This window comes from Alosa pseudoharengus, unplaced genomic scaffold (genome assembly GCF_046254945.1).
Source record: "Alosa pseudoharengus isolate Yale_2024_CS ecotype anadromous, Long Island Sound unplaced genomic scaffold, YU_APseudo_1.1 YU_APseudo_1.1_scf_14, whole genome shotgun sequence".
NCBI lineage: Eukaryota > Metazoa > Chordata > Actinopteri > Clupeiformes > Clupeidae > Alosa > Alosa pseudoharengus.
In genome coordinates, this window is record NW_027468609.1 from 36,373,129 (window position 1) to 36,389,545 (window position 16,417).

Here is a 16,417-nt window from a genome sequence, read left to right on the forward strand (position 1 = left end):
GTTTTACGCGACGGTGCCCTCTGCTCAGCGTCTTCCCGATCGCCCGGACATCTTATGAAGCAGAGAACCTGAGTGTTTGTAACTGTTTGCGTCCTGTTTCTTGTGTTTTTTTACTGAGGGCAATCATATGAATCAATGATATCCATTGCAACACCCAGAGGAGTAAAAAATAATTTTACAAAATAGGGGAATGCCGCGATCAGCGGACTTTGACCTACGCACGCACGCACGCAGTAGCCGGCAGTCACGAGACTCTAATCATGTATAATGAGCACAACGTCAGCGTCTCCGTAGCACACATGGGAAAGGCAGCGCTGTCCTACATAGCACGTTAAGAATGGCATCACCGGTTCGAATCCGGCCTGAAGCACCGTCCGGCAGTTTCCGCGGACTCACGTTGTTTTACTCGATGGTGCCCTCTGCTCAGCGTCTTCCCGATCTCCCGCGACATCTTATGAAGCAGAGAACCTGAGTGTTTGTAACTGATTGCGTCCTGTTTCTTGTGTTTTTTTTACTGAGGGCAATCATATGAATCATTGATATCCATTGCAACACCCAGAGGAGTAAAAAATAATTTTACAAAATAGGGGAATGCCGCGATCAGCGGACTTTGACCTACGCACGCACGCACGCAGTAGCCGGCAGTCACGAGACTCTAATCATGTATAATGAGCACTGCATTAATCAGCGTCTCCGTAGCACACATGGGAAAGGCAGCGCTGTCCGACATTGCACGTTAAGAATGGCATCGCCGGTTCGAATCCGGCCTGAAGCACCGTCCGGCAGTTTCCGCGGACTCACGTTGTTTTACGCGACGGTGCCCTCTGCTCAGCGTTTTCCCGATCGCCCGCGACATCTTATGAAGCAGAGAACCTGAGTGTTTGCGTCCTGTTTCTTGTGTTTTTTTACTGAGGGCAATCATATGAATCAATGATATCCATTGCAACACCCAGAGGAGTATAAAATAATTTTACAAAATAGGGGAATGCCGCAATCAGCGGACTTTGACCTACACACGCATGCACGCAGTAGCCGGCAGTCACGAGACTCTAATCATGTATACTGAGCACTGCATTAATCAGCGTCTCCGTAGCACACATGGGAAAGGCAGCGCTGTGCTACATAGCACTTTAAGAATGGCATCGCCGGTTCGAATCCGGCCGATTCCGCTGTCTCACGTTGTTTTACGCGACGGTGCCCTCTGCTCAGCGTCTTCCCGATCGCCCGCGACATCTTATGAAGCAGAGAACCTGAGTGTTTGTAACTGTCTGCGTCCTGTTTCTTTTTTTTTTACTGAGGGCAATCATATGAATCATTGATATTCATTGCAACACCCAGAGGAGTAAAAAATAATTTTACAAAAAAGGGGAATGCCGCGATCAGCGGACTTTGACCTACGCACGCACGCACGCAGTAGCCGGCAGTCACGAGACTCTAATCATGTATAATGAGCACTGTATTAATCAGCGTCTCCGTAGCACACATGGGAAAGGCAGCGCTGTGCTACATAGCACTTTAAGAATAGCATCGCTGGTTCGAATCCGGCATGAATCACCGTCCGGCCGATTTCGCCGACGCACGTTGTTTTACGCGACGGTGCCCTCTGCTCAGCGTCTTCCCGATCGCCCGCGACATCTTATGAAACAGAGAACCTGAGTGTTTGTAACTGTCTGCGTCCTGTTTCTTGTGTTTTTTTACTGAGGGCAATCCTATGAATCATTGATATCCATTGCAACACCCAGAGGAGTAAAAAAATATTTTACAAAATAGGGGAATGCCGCGATCAGCGGACTTTGACCTACGCACGCACGCAGTAGCCGGCAGTCACGAGACTCTAATCATGTATAATGACCACTGCATTAATCAGCTTCTCCGTAGCACACATGGGAAAGGCAGCGCTGTGCTACATAGCACTTTAAGAATGGCATCGCCGGTTCGAATCCGGCCTGAAGCACCGTCCGATTCCGCGGACTCACGTTTTTTTACGCGACGGTGCCCTCTGCTCAGCGTCTTCCCGATCGCCCGCGACATCTTATGAAGCAGAGAACCTGAGTGTTTGTAACTGTCTGCGTCCTGTTTCTTGTGTTTTTTTACTGAGGGCAATCATATGAATCATTGATATCCATTGCAACACCCAGAGGAGTAAAACATAATTTTACAAAATAGGGGAATGCCGCGATCAGCGGACTTTGACCTACGCACGCACGCACGCAGTAGCCGGCAGTCACGAGACTCTAATCATGTATAATGAGCACTGCATTAATCAGCGTCTCCGTAGCACACATGGGAAAGGCAGCGCTGTCCTACATAGCACTTTAAGAATGGCATCTCCGGTTCGAATCTGGCCTGAAGCACCGTCCGGCAGTTTCCGCCGACTCACGTTGTTTTACGCGACAGTGCCCTCTGCTCAGCGTCTTCCCGATTGCCCGCGACATCTTATGAAGCAGAGAACCTGAGTGTTTGTAACTGTCTGCGTCCTGTTTCTTGTGTTTTTTTACTGAGGGCAATCTTATGAATCATTGATATCCATTGCAACACCCAGAGGAGTAAAAAAATATTTTACAAAATAGGGGAATCCCGCGATCAGCGGACTTTGACCTACGCACGCACGCACGCACGCACGCAGTAGCCGGCAGTCACGAGACTCTAATCATGTATAATGAGCACTGCATTAATCAGCGTCTCCGTAGCACACATGGGAAAGGCAGCGCTGTGCTACATAGCACTTTAAGAATGGCATCGCCGGTTCGAATCCGGCCTGAAGCACCGTCCGATTCCGCGGACTCACGTTGTTTTACGCGACGGTGCCCTCTGCTCAGCGTCTTCCCGATCGCCCGCGACATCTTATGAAGCAGAGAACCTGAGTGTTTGTAACTGTCTGCGTCCTGTTTCTTGTGTTTTTTCACTGAGGGCAATCATATGAATCATTGATATCCATTGCATCACCCAGAGGAGTAAAAAATAATTTTACAAAATAGGGGAATGCCGCGATCAGCGGACTTTGACCTACGCACGCACGCAGTAGCCGGCAGTCACGAGACTCTAATCATGTATAATGAGCACTGCATTCATCAGCTTCTCCGTAGCACACATGGGAAAGGCAGCGCTGTGCTACATAGCACTTAAAGAATGGCATCGCCGGTTCGAATCCGGCCTGAAACACCGTCCTGCCGATTCCGCGGACTCACGTTGTTTTACGCGACGGTGCCCTCTGCTCAGCGTCTTCCCGATCGCCCGCGACATCTTATGAAACAGAGAACCTGAGTGTTTGTAACTGTCTGCGTCCTGTTTCTTGTGTTTTTTTACTGAGGGCAATCCTATGAATCATTGATATCCATTGCAACACCCAGAGGAGTAAAAAAATATTTTACAAAATAGGGGAATGCCGCGATCAGCGGACTTTGACCTACGCACACACGCAGTAGCCGGCAGTCACGAGACTCTAATCATGTATAATGAGCACTGCATTAATCAGCTTCTCCGTAGCACACATGGGAAAGGCAGCGCTGTGCTACATAGCACTTTAAGAATGGCATCGCCGGTCCGAATCCGGCCTGAAGCACCGTCCGATTCCGCGGACTCACGTATTTTTACGCGACGGTGCCCTCTGCTCAGCGTCTTCCCGATCGCCCGCGACATCTTATGAAGCAGAAAACCTGAGTGTTTGTAACTGTCTGCGTCCTGTTTCTTGTGTTTTTTTACTGAGGGCAATCATATGAATCATTGATATCCATTGCAACACCCAGAGGAGTAAAACATAATTTTACAAAATAGGGGAATGCCGCGATCAGCGGACTTTGACCTACGCACGCACGCAGTAGCCGGCAGTCACGAGACTCTAATCATGTATAATGAGCACTGCATTAATCAGCGTCTCCGTAGCACACATGGGAAAGTCACCGCTGTGCTACATAGCACTTCAAGAATGGCATCGCCAGTTCGAATCCGGCCTGAAGCACCGTCCGGCAGTTTCCGCGGACTCACGTTGTTTTACGCGACGGTGCCCTCTGCTCAGCGTTTTCCCGATCGCCCGCGACATCTTATGAAGCAGAGAACCTGAGTGTTTGCGTCCTGTTTCTTGTGTTTTTTTACTGAGGGCAATCATATGAATCATTGATATCCATTGCAACACCCAGAGGAGTAAAAAATAATTTTACAAAATAGGGGAATGCCGCGATCAGCGGACTTTGACCTACGCACGCACGCACGCAGTAGCCGGCAGTCACGAGACTCTAATCATGTATAATGAGCACTGCATTAATCAGCGTCTCCGTAGCACACATGGGAAAGGCAGCGCTGTCCGACATTGCACGTTAAGAATGGCATCGCCGGTTCGAATCCGGCCTGAAGCACCGTCCGTCCGGCAGTTTCCGCGGACTCACGTTGTTTTACGCGACGGTGCCCTCTGCTCAGCGTTTTCCCGATCGCCCGCGACATCTTATGAAGCAGAGAACCTGAGTGTTTGCGTCCTGTTTCTTGTGTTTTTTTACTGAGGGCAATCATATGAATCAATGATATCCATTGCAACACCCAGAGGAGTATAAAATAATTTTACAAAATAGGGGAATGCCGCAATCAGCGGACTTTGACCTACACACGCATGCACGCAGTAGCCGGCAGTCACGAGACTCTAATCATGTATACTGAGCACTGCATTAATCAGCGTCTCCGTAGCACACATGGGAAAGGCAGCGCTGTGCTACATAGCACTTTAAGAATGGCATCGCCGGTTCGAATCCGGCCGATTCCGCTGTCTCACGTTGTTTTACGCGACGGTGCCCTCTGCTCAGCGTCTTCCCGATCGCCCGCGACATCTTATGAAGCAGAGAACCTGAGTGTTTGTAACTGTCTGCGTCCTGTTTCTTTTTTTTTTTACTGAGGGCAATCATATGAATCATTGATATTCATTGCAACACCCAGAGGAGTAAAAAATAATTTTACAAAAAAGGGGAATGCCGCGATCAGCGGACTTTGACCTACGCACGCACGCACGCAGTAGCCGGCAGTCACGAGACTCTAATCATGTATAATGAGCACTGTATTAATCAGCATTTCCGTAGCACACATGGGAAAGGCAGCGCTGTGCTACATAGCACTTTAAGAATAGCATCGCTGGTTCGAATCCGGCATGAATCACCGTCCGGCCGATTTCGCCGACGCACGTTGTTTTACGCGACGGTGCCCTCTGCTCAGCGTCTTCCCGATCGCCCGCGACATCTTATGAAACAGAGAACCTGAGTGTTTGTAACTGTCTGCGTCCTGTTTCTTGTGTTTTTTTACTGAGGGCAATCCTATGAATCATTGATATCCATTGCAACACCCAGAGGAGTAAAAAAATATTTTACAAAATAGGGGAATGCCGCGATCAGCGGACTTTGACCTACGCACGCACGCAGTAGCCGGCAGTCACGAGACTCTAATCATGTATAATGAGCACTGCATTAATCAGCGTCTCCGTAGCACACATGGGAAAGTCACCGCTGTGCTACATAGCACTTCAAGAATGGCATCGCCGGTTCGAATCCGGCCTGAAGCACCGTCCGGCAGTTTCCGCGGACTCACGTTGTTTTACGCGACGGTGCCCTCTGCTCAGCGTTTTCCCGATCGCCCGCGACATCTTATGAAGCAGAGAACCTGAGTGTTTGCGTCCTGTTTCTTGTGTTTTTTTACTGAGGGCAATCATATGAATCATTGATATCCATTGCAACACCCAGAGGAGTAAAAAATAATTTTACAAAATAGGGGAATGCCGCGATCAGCGGACTTTGACCTACGCACGCACGCAGTAGCCGGCAGTCACGAGACTCTAATCATGTATAATGAGCACTGCATTAATCAGCGTCTCCGTAGCACACATGGGAAAGGCAGCGCTGTGCTACATAGCACTTTAAGAATGGCATCGCCGGCTCGAATCCGGCCTGAAGCACCGTCCGGCAGTTTCCGCGGACTCACGTTGTTTTACGCGACGGTGCCCTCTGCTCAGCGTCTTCCCGATCGCCCGCGACATCTTATGAAGCAGAGAACCTGAGTGTTTGTAACTGTTTGCGTCCTGTTTCTTGTGTTTTTTTACTGAGGGCAATCATATGAATCAATGATATCCAATGCAACACCCAGAGGAGTAAAAAATAATTTTACAAAATAGGGGAATGCCGCGATCAGCGGACTTTGACCTACGCACGCACGCACGCAGTAGCCGGCAGTCACGAGACTCTAATCATGTATACTGAGCACTGCATTAATCAGCGTCTCCGTAGCACACATGGGAAAGGCAGCGCTGTGCTACATAGCACTTTAAGAATGGCATCGCCGGTTCGAATCCGGCCGATTCCGCTGTCTCACGTTGTTTTACGCGACGGTGCCCTCTGCTCAGCGTCTTCCCGATCGCCCGCGACATCTTATGAAGCAGAGAACCTGAGTGTTTGTAACTGTCTGCGTCCTGTTTCTTTTTTTTTTTACTGAGGGCAATCATATGAATCATTGATATTCATTGCAACACCCAGAGGAGTAAAAAATAATTTTACAAAAAAGGGGAATGCCGCGATCAGCGGACTTTGACCTACGCACGCACGCACGCAGTAGCCGGCAGTCACGAGACTCTAATCATGTATAATGAGCACTGTATTAATCAGCGTCTCCGTAGCACACATGGGAAAGGCAGCGCTGTGCTACATAGCACTTTAAGAATAGCATCGCTGGTTCGAATCCGGCATGAATCACCGTCCGGCCGATTTCGCCGACGCACGTTGTTTTACGCGACGGTGCCCTCTGCTCAGCGTCTTCCCGATCGCCCGCGACATCTTATGAAACAGAGAACCTGAGTGTTTGTAACTGTCTGCGTCCTGTTTCTTGTGTTTTTTTACTGAGGGCAATCCTATGAATCATTGATATCCATTGCAACACCCAGAGGAGTAAAAAAATATTTTACAAAATAGGGGAATGCCGCGATCAGCGGACTTTGACCTACGCACGCACGCAGTAGCCGGCAGTCACGAGACTCTAATCATGTATAATGACCACTGCATTAATCAGCTTCTCCGTAGCACACATGGGAAAGGCAGCGCTGTGCTACATAGCACTTTAAGAATGGCATCGCCGGTTCGAATCCGGCCTGAAGCACTGTCCGATTCCGCGGACTCACGTTTTTTTACGCGACGGTGCCCTCTGCTCAGCGTCTTCCCGATCGCCCGCGACATCTTATGAAGCAGAGAACCTGAGTGTTTGTAACTGTCTGCGTCCTGTTTCTTGTGTTTTTTTACTGAGGGCAATCATATGAATCATTGATATCCATTGCAACACCCAGAGGAGTAAAACATAATTTTACAAAATAGGGGAATGCCGCGATCAGCGGACTTTGACCTACGCACGCACGCACGCAGTAGCCGGCAGTCACGAGACTCTAATCATGTATAATGAGCACTGCATTAATCAGCGTCTCCGTAGCACACATGGGAAAGGCAGCGCTGTCCTACATAGCACTTTAAGAATGGCATCTCCGGTTCGAATCTGGCCTGAAGCACCGTCCGGCAGTTTCCGCCGACTCACGTTGTTTTACGCGACAGTGCCCTCTGCTCAGCGTCTTCCCGATTGCCCGCGACATCTTATGAAGCAGAGAACCTGAGTGTTTGTAACTGTCTGCGTCCTGTTTCTTGTGTTTTTTTACTGAGGGCAATCTTATGAATCATTGATATCCATTGCAACACCCAGAGGAGTAAAAAAATATTTTACAAAATAGGGGAATCCCGCGATCAGCGGACTTTGACCTACGCACGCACGCACGCACGCACGCAGTAGCCGGCAGTCACGAGACTCTAATCATGTATAATGAGCACTGCATTAATCAGCGTCTCCGTAGCACACATGGGAAAGGCAGCGCTGTGCTACATAGCACTTTAAGAATGGCATCGCCGGTTCGAATCCGGCCTGAAGCACCGTCCGATTCCGCGGACTCACGTTGTTTTACGCGACGGTGCCCTCTGCTCAGCGTCTTCCCGATCGCCCGCGACATCTTATGAAGCAGAGAACCTGAGTGTTTGTAACTGTCTGCGTCCTGTTTCTTGTGTTTTTTCACTGAGGGCAATCATATGAATCATTGATATCCATTGCAACACCCAGAGGAGTAAAAAATAATTTTACAAAATAGGGGAATGCCGCGATCAGCGGACTTTGACCTACGCACGCACGCAGTAGCCGGCAGTCACGAGACTCTAATCATGTATAATGAGCACTGCATTCATCAGCTTCTCCGTAGCACACATGGGAAAGGCAGCGCTGTGCTACATAGCACTTAAAGAATGGCATCGCCGGTTCGAATCCGGCCTGAAACACCGTCCTGCCGATTCCGCGGACTCACGTTGTTTTACGCGACGGTGCCCTCTGCTCAGCGTCTTCCCGATCGCCCGCGACATCTTATGAAACAGAGAACCTGAGTGTTTGTAACTGTCTGCGTCCTGTTTCTTGTGTTTTTTTACTGAGGGCAATCCTATGAATCATTGATATCCATTGCAACACCCAGAGGAGTAAAAAAATATTTTACAAAATAGGGGAATGCCGCGATCAGCGGACTTTGACCTACGCACACACGCAGTAGCCGGCAGTCACGAGACTCTAATCATGTATAATGAGCACTGCATTAATCAGCTTCTCCGTAGCACACATGGGAAAGGCAGCGCTGTGCTACATAGCACTTTAAGAATGGCATCGCCGGTCCGAATCCGGCCTGAAGCACCGTCCGATTCCGCGGACTCACGTATTTTTACGCGACGGTGCCCTCTGCTCAGCGTCTTCCCGATCGCCCGCGACATCTTATGAAGCAGAAAACCTGAGTGTTTGTAACTGTCTGCGTCCTGTTTCTTGTGTTTTTTTACTGAGGGCAATCATATGAATCATTGATATCCATTGCAACACCCAGAGGAGTAAAACATAATTTTACAAAATAGGGGAATGCCGCGATCAGCGGACTTTGACCTACGCACGCACGCAGTAGCCGGCAGTCACGAGACTCTAATCATGTATAATGAGCACTGCATTAATCAGCGTCTCCGTAGCACACATGGGAAAGTCACCGCTGTGCTACATAGCACTTCAAGAATGGCATCGCCAGTTCGAATCCGGCCTGAAGCACCGTCCGGCAGTTTCCGCGGACTCACGTTGTTTTACGCGACGGTGCCCTCTGCTCAGCGTTTTCCCGATCGCCCGCGACATCTTATGAAGCAGAGAACCTGAGTGTTTGCGTCCTGTTTCTTGTGTTTTTTTACTGAGGGCAATCATATGAATCATTGATATCCATTGCAACACCCAGAGGAGTAAAAAATAATTTTACAAAATAGGGGAATGCCGCGATCAGCGGACTTTGACCTACGCACGCACGCACGCAGTAGCCGGCAGTCACGAGACTCTAATCATGTATAATGAGCACTGCATTAATCAGCGTCTCCGTAGCACACATGGGAAAGGCAGCGCTGTCCGACATTGCACGTTAAGAATGGCATCGCCGGTTCGAATCCGGCCTGAAGCACCGTCCGTCCGGCAGTTTCCGCGGACTCACGTTGTTTTACGCGACGGTGCCCTCTGCTCAGCGTTTTCCCGATCGCCCGCGACATCTTATGAAGCAGAGAACCTGAGTGTTTGCGTCCTGTTTCTTGTGTTTTTTTACTGAGGGCAATCATATGAATCAATGATATCCATTGCAACACCCAGAGGAGTATAAAATAATTTTACAAAATAGGGGAATGCCGCAATCAGCGGACTTTGACCTACACACGCATGCACGCAGTAGCCGGCAGTCACGAGACTCTAATCATGTATACTGAGCACTGCATTAATCAGCGTCTCCGTAGCACACATGGGAAAGGCAGCGCTGTGCTACATAGCACTTTAAGAATGGCATCGCCGGTTCGAATCCGGCCGATTCCGCTGTCTCACGTTGTTTTACGCGACGGTGCCCTCTGCTCAGCGTCTTCCCGATCGCCCGCGACATCTTATGAAGCAGAGAACCTGAGTGTTTGTAACTGTCTGCGTCCTGTTTCTTTTTTTTTTTACTGAGGGCAATCATATGAATCATTGATATTCATTGCAACACCCAGAGGAGTAAAAAATAATTTTACAAAAAAGGGGAATGCCGCGATCAGCGGACTTTGACCTACGCACGCACGCACGCAGTAGCCGGCAGTCACGAGACTCTAATCATGTATAATGAGCACTGTATTAATCAGCATTTCCGTAGCACACATGGGAAAGGCAGCGCTGTGCTACATAGCACTTTAAGAATAGCATCGCTGGTTCGAATCCGGCATGAATCACCGTCCGGCCGATTTCGCCGACGCACGTTGTTTTACGCGACGGTGCCCTCTGCTCAGCGTCTTCCCGATCGCCCGCGACATCTTATGAAACAGAGAACCTGAGTGTTTGTAACTGTCTGCGTCCTGTTTCTTGTGTTTTTTTACTGAGGGCAATCCTATGAATCATTGATATCCATTGCAACACCCAGAGGAGTAAAAAAATATTTTACAAAATAGGGGAATGCCGCGATCAGCGGACTTTGACCTACGCACGCACGCAGTAGCCGGCAGTCACGAGACTCTAATCATGTATAATGAGCACTGCATTAATCAGCGTCTCCGTAGCACACATGGGAAAGTCACCGCTGTGCTACATAGCACTTCAAGAATGGCATCGCCGGTTCGAATCCGGCCTGAAGCACCGTCCGGCAGTTTCCGCGGACTCACGTTGTTTTACGCGACGGTGCCCTCTGCTCAGCGTTTTCCCGATCGCCCGCGACATCTTATGAAGCAGAGAACCTGAGTGTTTGCGTCCTGTTTCTTGTGTTTTTTTACTGAGGGCAATCATATGAATCATTGATATCCATTGCAACACCCAGAGGAGTAAAAAATAATTTTACAAAATAGGGGAATGCCGCGATCAGCGGACTTTGACCTACGCACGCACGCAGTAGCCGGCAGTCACGAGACTCTAATCATGTATAATGAGCACTGCATTAATCAGCGTCTCCGTAGCACACATGGGAAAGGCAGCGCTGTGCTACATAGCACTTTAAGAATGGCATCGCCGGCTCGAATCCGGCCTGAAGCACCGTCCGGCAGTTTCCGCGGACTCACGTTGTTTTACGCGACGGTGCCCTCTGCTCAGCGTCTTCCCGATCGCCCGCGACATCTTATGAAGCAGAGAACCTGAGTGTTTGTAACTGTTTGCGTCCTGTTTCTTGTGTTTTTTTACTGAGGGCAATCATATGAATCAATGATATCCAATGCAACACCCAGAGGAGTAAAAAATAATTTTACAAAATAGGGGAATGCCGCGATCAGCGGACTTTGACCTACGCACGCACGCACGCAGTAGCCGGCAGTCACGAGACTCTAATCATGTATAATGAGCACTGTATTAATCAGCGTCTCCGTAGCACACATGGGAAAGGCAGCGCTGTGCTACATAGCACTTTAAGAATGGCATCGCCGGTTCGAATCCGGCCGATTCCGCTGTCTCACGTTGTTTTACGCGACGGTGCCCTCTGCTCAGTGTCTTCCCGATCGCCCGCGACATCTTATGAAGCAGAGAACCTGAGTGTTTGTAACTGTCTGCGTCCTGTTTCTTTTTTTTTTTACTGAGGGCAATCATATGAATCATTGATATTCATTGCAACACCCAGAGGAGTAAAAAATAATTTTACAAAAAAGGGGAATGCCGCGATCAGCGGACTTTGACCTACGCACGCACGCACGCAGTAGCCGGCAGTCACGAGACTCTAATCATGTATAATGAGCACTGTATTAATCAGCGTCTCCGTAGCACACATGGGAAAGGCAGCGCTGTGCTACATAGCACTTTAAGAATAGCATCGCTGGTTCGAATCCGGCATGAATCACCGTCCGGCCGATTTCGCCGACGCACGTTGTTTTACGCGACGGTGCCCTCTGCTCAGCGTCTTCCCGATCGCCCGCGACATCTTATGAAACAGAGAACCTGAGTGTTTGTAACTGTCTGCGTCCTGTTTCTTGTGTTTTTTTACTGAGGGCAATCCTATGAATCATTGATATCCATTGCAACACCCAGAGGAGTAAAAAAATATTTTACAAAATAGGGGAATGCCGCGATCAGCGGACTTTGACCTACGCACGCACGCAGTAGCCGGCAGTCACGAGACTCTAATCATGTATAATGACCACTGCATTAATCAGCTTCTCCGTAGCACACATGGGAAAGGCAGCGCTGTGCTACATAGCACTTTAAGAATGGCATCGCCGGTTCGAATCCGGCCTGAAGCACTGTCCGATTCCGCGGACTCACGTTTTTTTACGCGACGGTGCCCTCTGCTCAGCGTCTTCCCGATCGCCCGCGACATCTTATGAAGCAGAGAACCTGAGTGTTTGTAACTGTCTGCGTCCTGTTTCTTGTGTTTTTTTACTGAGGGCAATCATATGAATCATTGATATCCATTGCAACACCCAGAGGAGTAAAACATAATTTTACAAAATAGGGGAATGCCGCGATCAGCGGACTTTGACCTACGCACGCACGCACGCAGTAGCCGGCAGTCACGAGACTCTAATCATGTATAATGAGCACTGCATTAATCAGCGTCTCCGTAGCACACATGGGAAAGGCAGCGCTGTCCTACATAGCACTTTAAGAATGGCATCTCCGGTTCGAATCTGGCCTGAAGCACCGTCCGGCAGTTTCCGCCGACTCACGTTGTTTTACGCGACAGTGCCCTCTGCTCAGCGTCTTCCCGATTGCCCGCGACATCTTATGAAGCAGAGAACCTGAGTGTTTGTAACTGTCTGCGTCCTGTTTCTTGTGTTTTTTTACTGAGGGCAATCTTATGAATCATTGATATCCATTGCAACACCCAGAGGAGTAAAAAAATATTTTACAAAATAGGGGAATCCCGCGATCAGCGGACTTTGACCTACGCACGCACGCACGCACGCACGCAGTAGCCGGCAGTCACGAGACTCTAATCATGTATAATGAGCACTGCATTAATCAGCGTCTCCGTAGCACACATGGGAAAGGCAGCGCTGTGCTACATAGCACTTTAAGAATGGCATCGCCGGTTCGAATCCGGCCTGAAGCACCGTCCGATTCCGCGGACTCACGTTGTTTTACGCGACGGTGCCCTCTGCTCAGCGTCTTCCCGATCGCCCGCGACATCTTATGAAGCAGAGAACCTGAGTGTTTGTAACTGTCTGCGTCCTGTTTCTTGTGTTTTTTCACTGAGGGCAATCATATGAATCATTGATATCCATTGCAACACCCAGAGGAGTAAAAAATAATTTTACAAAATAGGGGAATGCCGCGATCAGCGGACTTTGACCTACGCACGCACGCAGTAGCCGGCAGTCACGAGACTCTAATCATGTATAATGAGCACTGCATTCATCAGCTTCTCCGTAGCACACATGGGAAAGGCAGCGCTGTGCTACATAGCACTTAAAGAATGGCATCGCCGGTTCGAATCCGGCCTGAAACACCGTCCTGCCGATTCCGCGGACTCACGTTGTTTTACGCGACGGTGCCCTCTGCTCAGCGTCTTCCCGATCGCCCGCGACATCTTATGAAACAGAGAACCTGAGTGTTTGTAACTGTCTGCGTCCTGTTTCTTGTGTTTTTTTACTGAGGGCAATCCTATGAATCATTGATATCCATTGCAACACCCAGAGGAGTAAAAAAATATTTTACAAAATAGGGGAATGCCGCGATCAGCGGACTTTGACCTACGCACACACGCAGTAGCCGGCAGTCACGAGACTCTAATCATGTATAATGAGCACTGCATTAATCAGCTTCTCCGTAGCACACATGGGAAAGGCAGCGCTGTGCTACATAGCACTTTAAGAATGGCATCGCCGGTCCGAATCCGGCCTGAAGCACCGTCCGATTCCGCGGACTCACGTATTTTTACGCGACGGTGCCCTCTGCTCAGCGTCTTCCCGATCGCCCGCGACATCTTATGAAGCAGAAAACCTGAGTGTTTGTAACTGTCTGCGTCCTGTTTCTTGTGTTTTTTTACTGAGGGCAATCATATGAATCATTGATATCCATTGCAACACCCAGAGGAGTAAAACATAATTTTACAAAATAGGGGAATGCCGCGATCAGCGGACTTTGACCTACGCACGCACGCAGTAGCCGGCAGTCACGAGACTCTAATCATGTATAATGAGCACTGCATTAATCAGCGTCTCCGTAGCACACATGGGAAAGTCACCGCTGTGCTACATAGCACTTCAAGAATGGCATCGCCAGTTCGAATCCGGCCTGAAGCACCGTCCGGCAGTTTCCGCGGACTCACGTTGTTTTACGCGACGGTGCCCTCTGCTCAGCGTTTTCCCGATCGCCCGCGACATCTTATGAAGCAGAGAACCTGAGTGTTTGCGTCCTGTTTCTTGTGTTTTTTTACTGAGGGCAATCATATGAATCATTGATATCCATTGCAACACCCAGAGGAGTAAAAAATAATTTTACAAAATAGGGGAATGCCGCGATCAGCGGACTTTGACCTACGCACGCACGCACGCAGTAGCCGGCAGTCACGAGACTCTAATCATGTATAATGAGCACTGCATTAATCAGCGTCTCCGTAGCACACATGGGAAAGGCAGCGCTGTGCTACATAGCACTTTAAGAATGGCATCGCCGGTTCGAATCCGGCCTGAAGCACCGTCCGATTCCGCGGACTCACGTTGTTTTACGCGACGGTGCCCTCTGCTCAGCGTCTTCCCGATCGCCCGCGACATCTTATGAAGCAGAGAACCTGAGTGTTTGTAACTGTCTGCGTCCTGTTTCTTGTGTTTTTTCACTGAGGGCAATCATATGAATCATTGATATCCATTGCAACACCCAGAGGAGTAAAAAATAATTTTACAAAATAGGGGAATGCCGCGATCAGCGGACTTTGACCTACGCACGCACGCAGTAGCCGGCAGTCACGAGACTCTAATCATGTATAATGAGCACTGCATTCATCAGCTTCTCCGTAGCACACATGGGAAAGGCAGCGCTGTGCTACATAGCACTTAAAGAATGGCATCGCCGGTTCGAATCCGGCCTGAAACACCGTCCTGCCGATTCCGCGGACTCACGTTGTTTTACGCGACGGTGCCCTCTGCTCAGCGTCTTCCCGATCGCCCGCGACATCTTATGAAACAGAGAACCTGAGTGTTTGTAACTGTCTGCGTCCTGTTTCTTGTGTTTTTTTACTGAGGGCAATCCTATGAATCATTGATATCCATTGCAACACCCAGAGGAGTAAAAAAATATTTTACAAAATAGGGGAATGCCGCGATCAGCGGACTTTGACCTACGCACACACGCAGTAGCCGGCAGTCACGAGACTCTAATCATGTATAATGAGCACTGCATTAATCAGCTTCTCCGTAGCACACATGGGAAAGGCAGCGCTGTGCTACATAGCACTTTAAGAATGGCATCGCCGGTCCGAATCCGGCCTGAAGCACCGTCCGATTCCGCGGACTCACGTATTTTTACGCGACGGTGCCCTCTGCTCAGCGTCTTCCCGATCGCCCGCGACATCTTATGAAGCAGAAAACCTGAGTGTTTGTAACTGTCTGCGTCCTGTTTCTTGTGTTTTTTTACTGAGGGCAATCATATGAATCATTGATATCCATTGCAACACCCAGAGGAGTAAAACATAATTTTACAAAATAGGGGAATGCCGCGATCAGCGGACTTTGACCTACGCACGCACGCAGTAGCCGGCAGTCACGAGACTCTAATCATGTATAATGAGCACTGCATTAATCAGCGTCTCCGTAGCACACATGGGAAAGTCACCGCTGTGCTACATAGCACTTCAAGAATGGCATCGCCAGTTCGAATCCGGCCTGAAGCACCGTCCGGCAGTTTCCGCGGACTCACGTTGTTTTACGCGACGGTGCCCTCTGCTCAGCGTTTTCCCGATCGCCCGCGACATCTTATGAAGCAGAGAACCTGAGTGTTTGCGTCCTGTTTCTTGTGTTTTTTTACTGAGGGCAATCATATGAATCATTGATATCCATTGCAACACCCAGAGGAGTAAAAAATAATTTTACAAAATAGGGGAATGCCGCGATCAGCGGACTTTGACCTACGCACGCACGCACGCAGTAGCCGGCAGTCACGAGACTCTAATCATGTATAATGAGCACTGCATTAATCAGCGTCTCCGTAGCACACATGGGAAAGGCAGCGCTGTCCGACATTGCACGTTAAGAATGGCATCGCCGGTTCGAATCCGGCCTGAAGCACCGTCCGTCCGGCAGTTTCCGCGGACTCACGTTGTTTTACGCGACGGTGCCCTCTGCTCAGCGTTTTCCCGATCGCCCGCGACATCTTATGAAGCAGAGAACCTGAGTGTTTGCGTCCTGTTTCTTGTGTTTTTTTACTGAGGGCAATCATATGA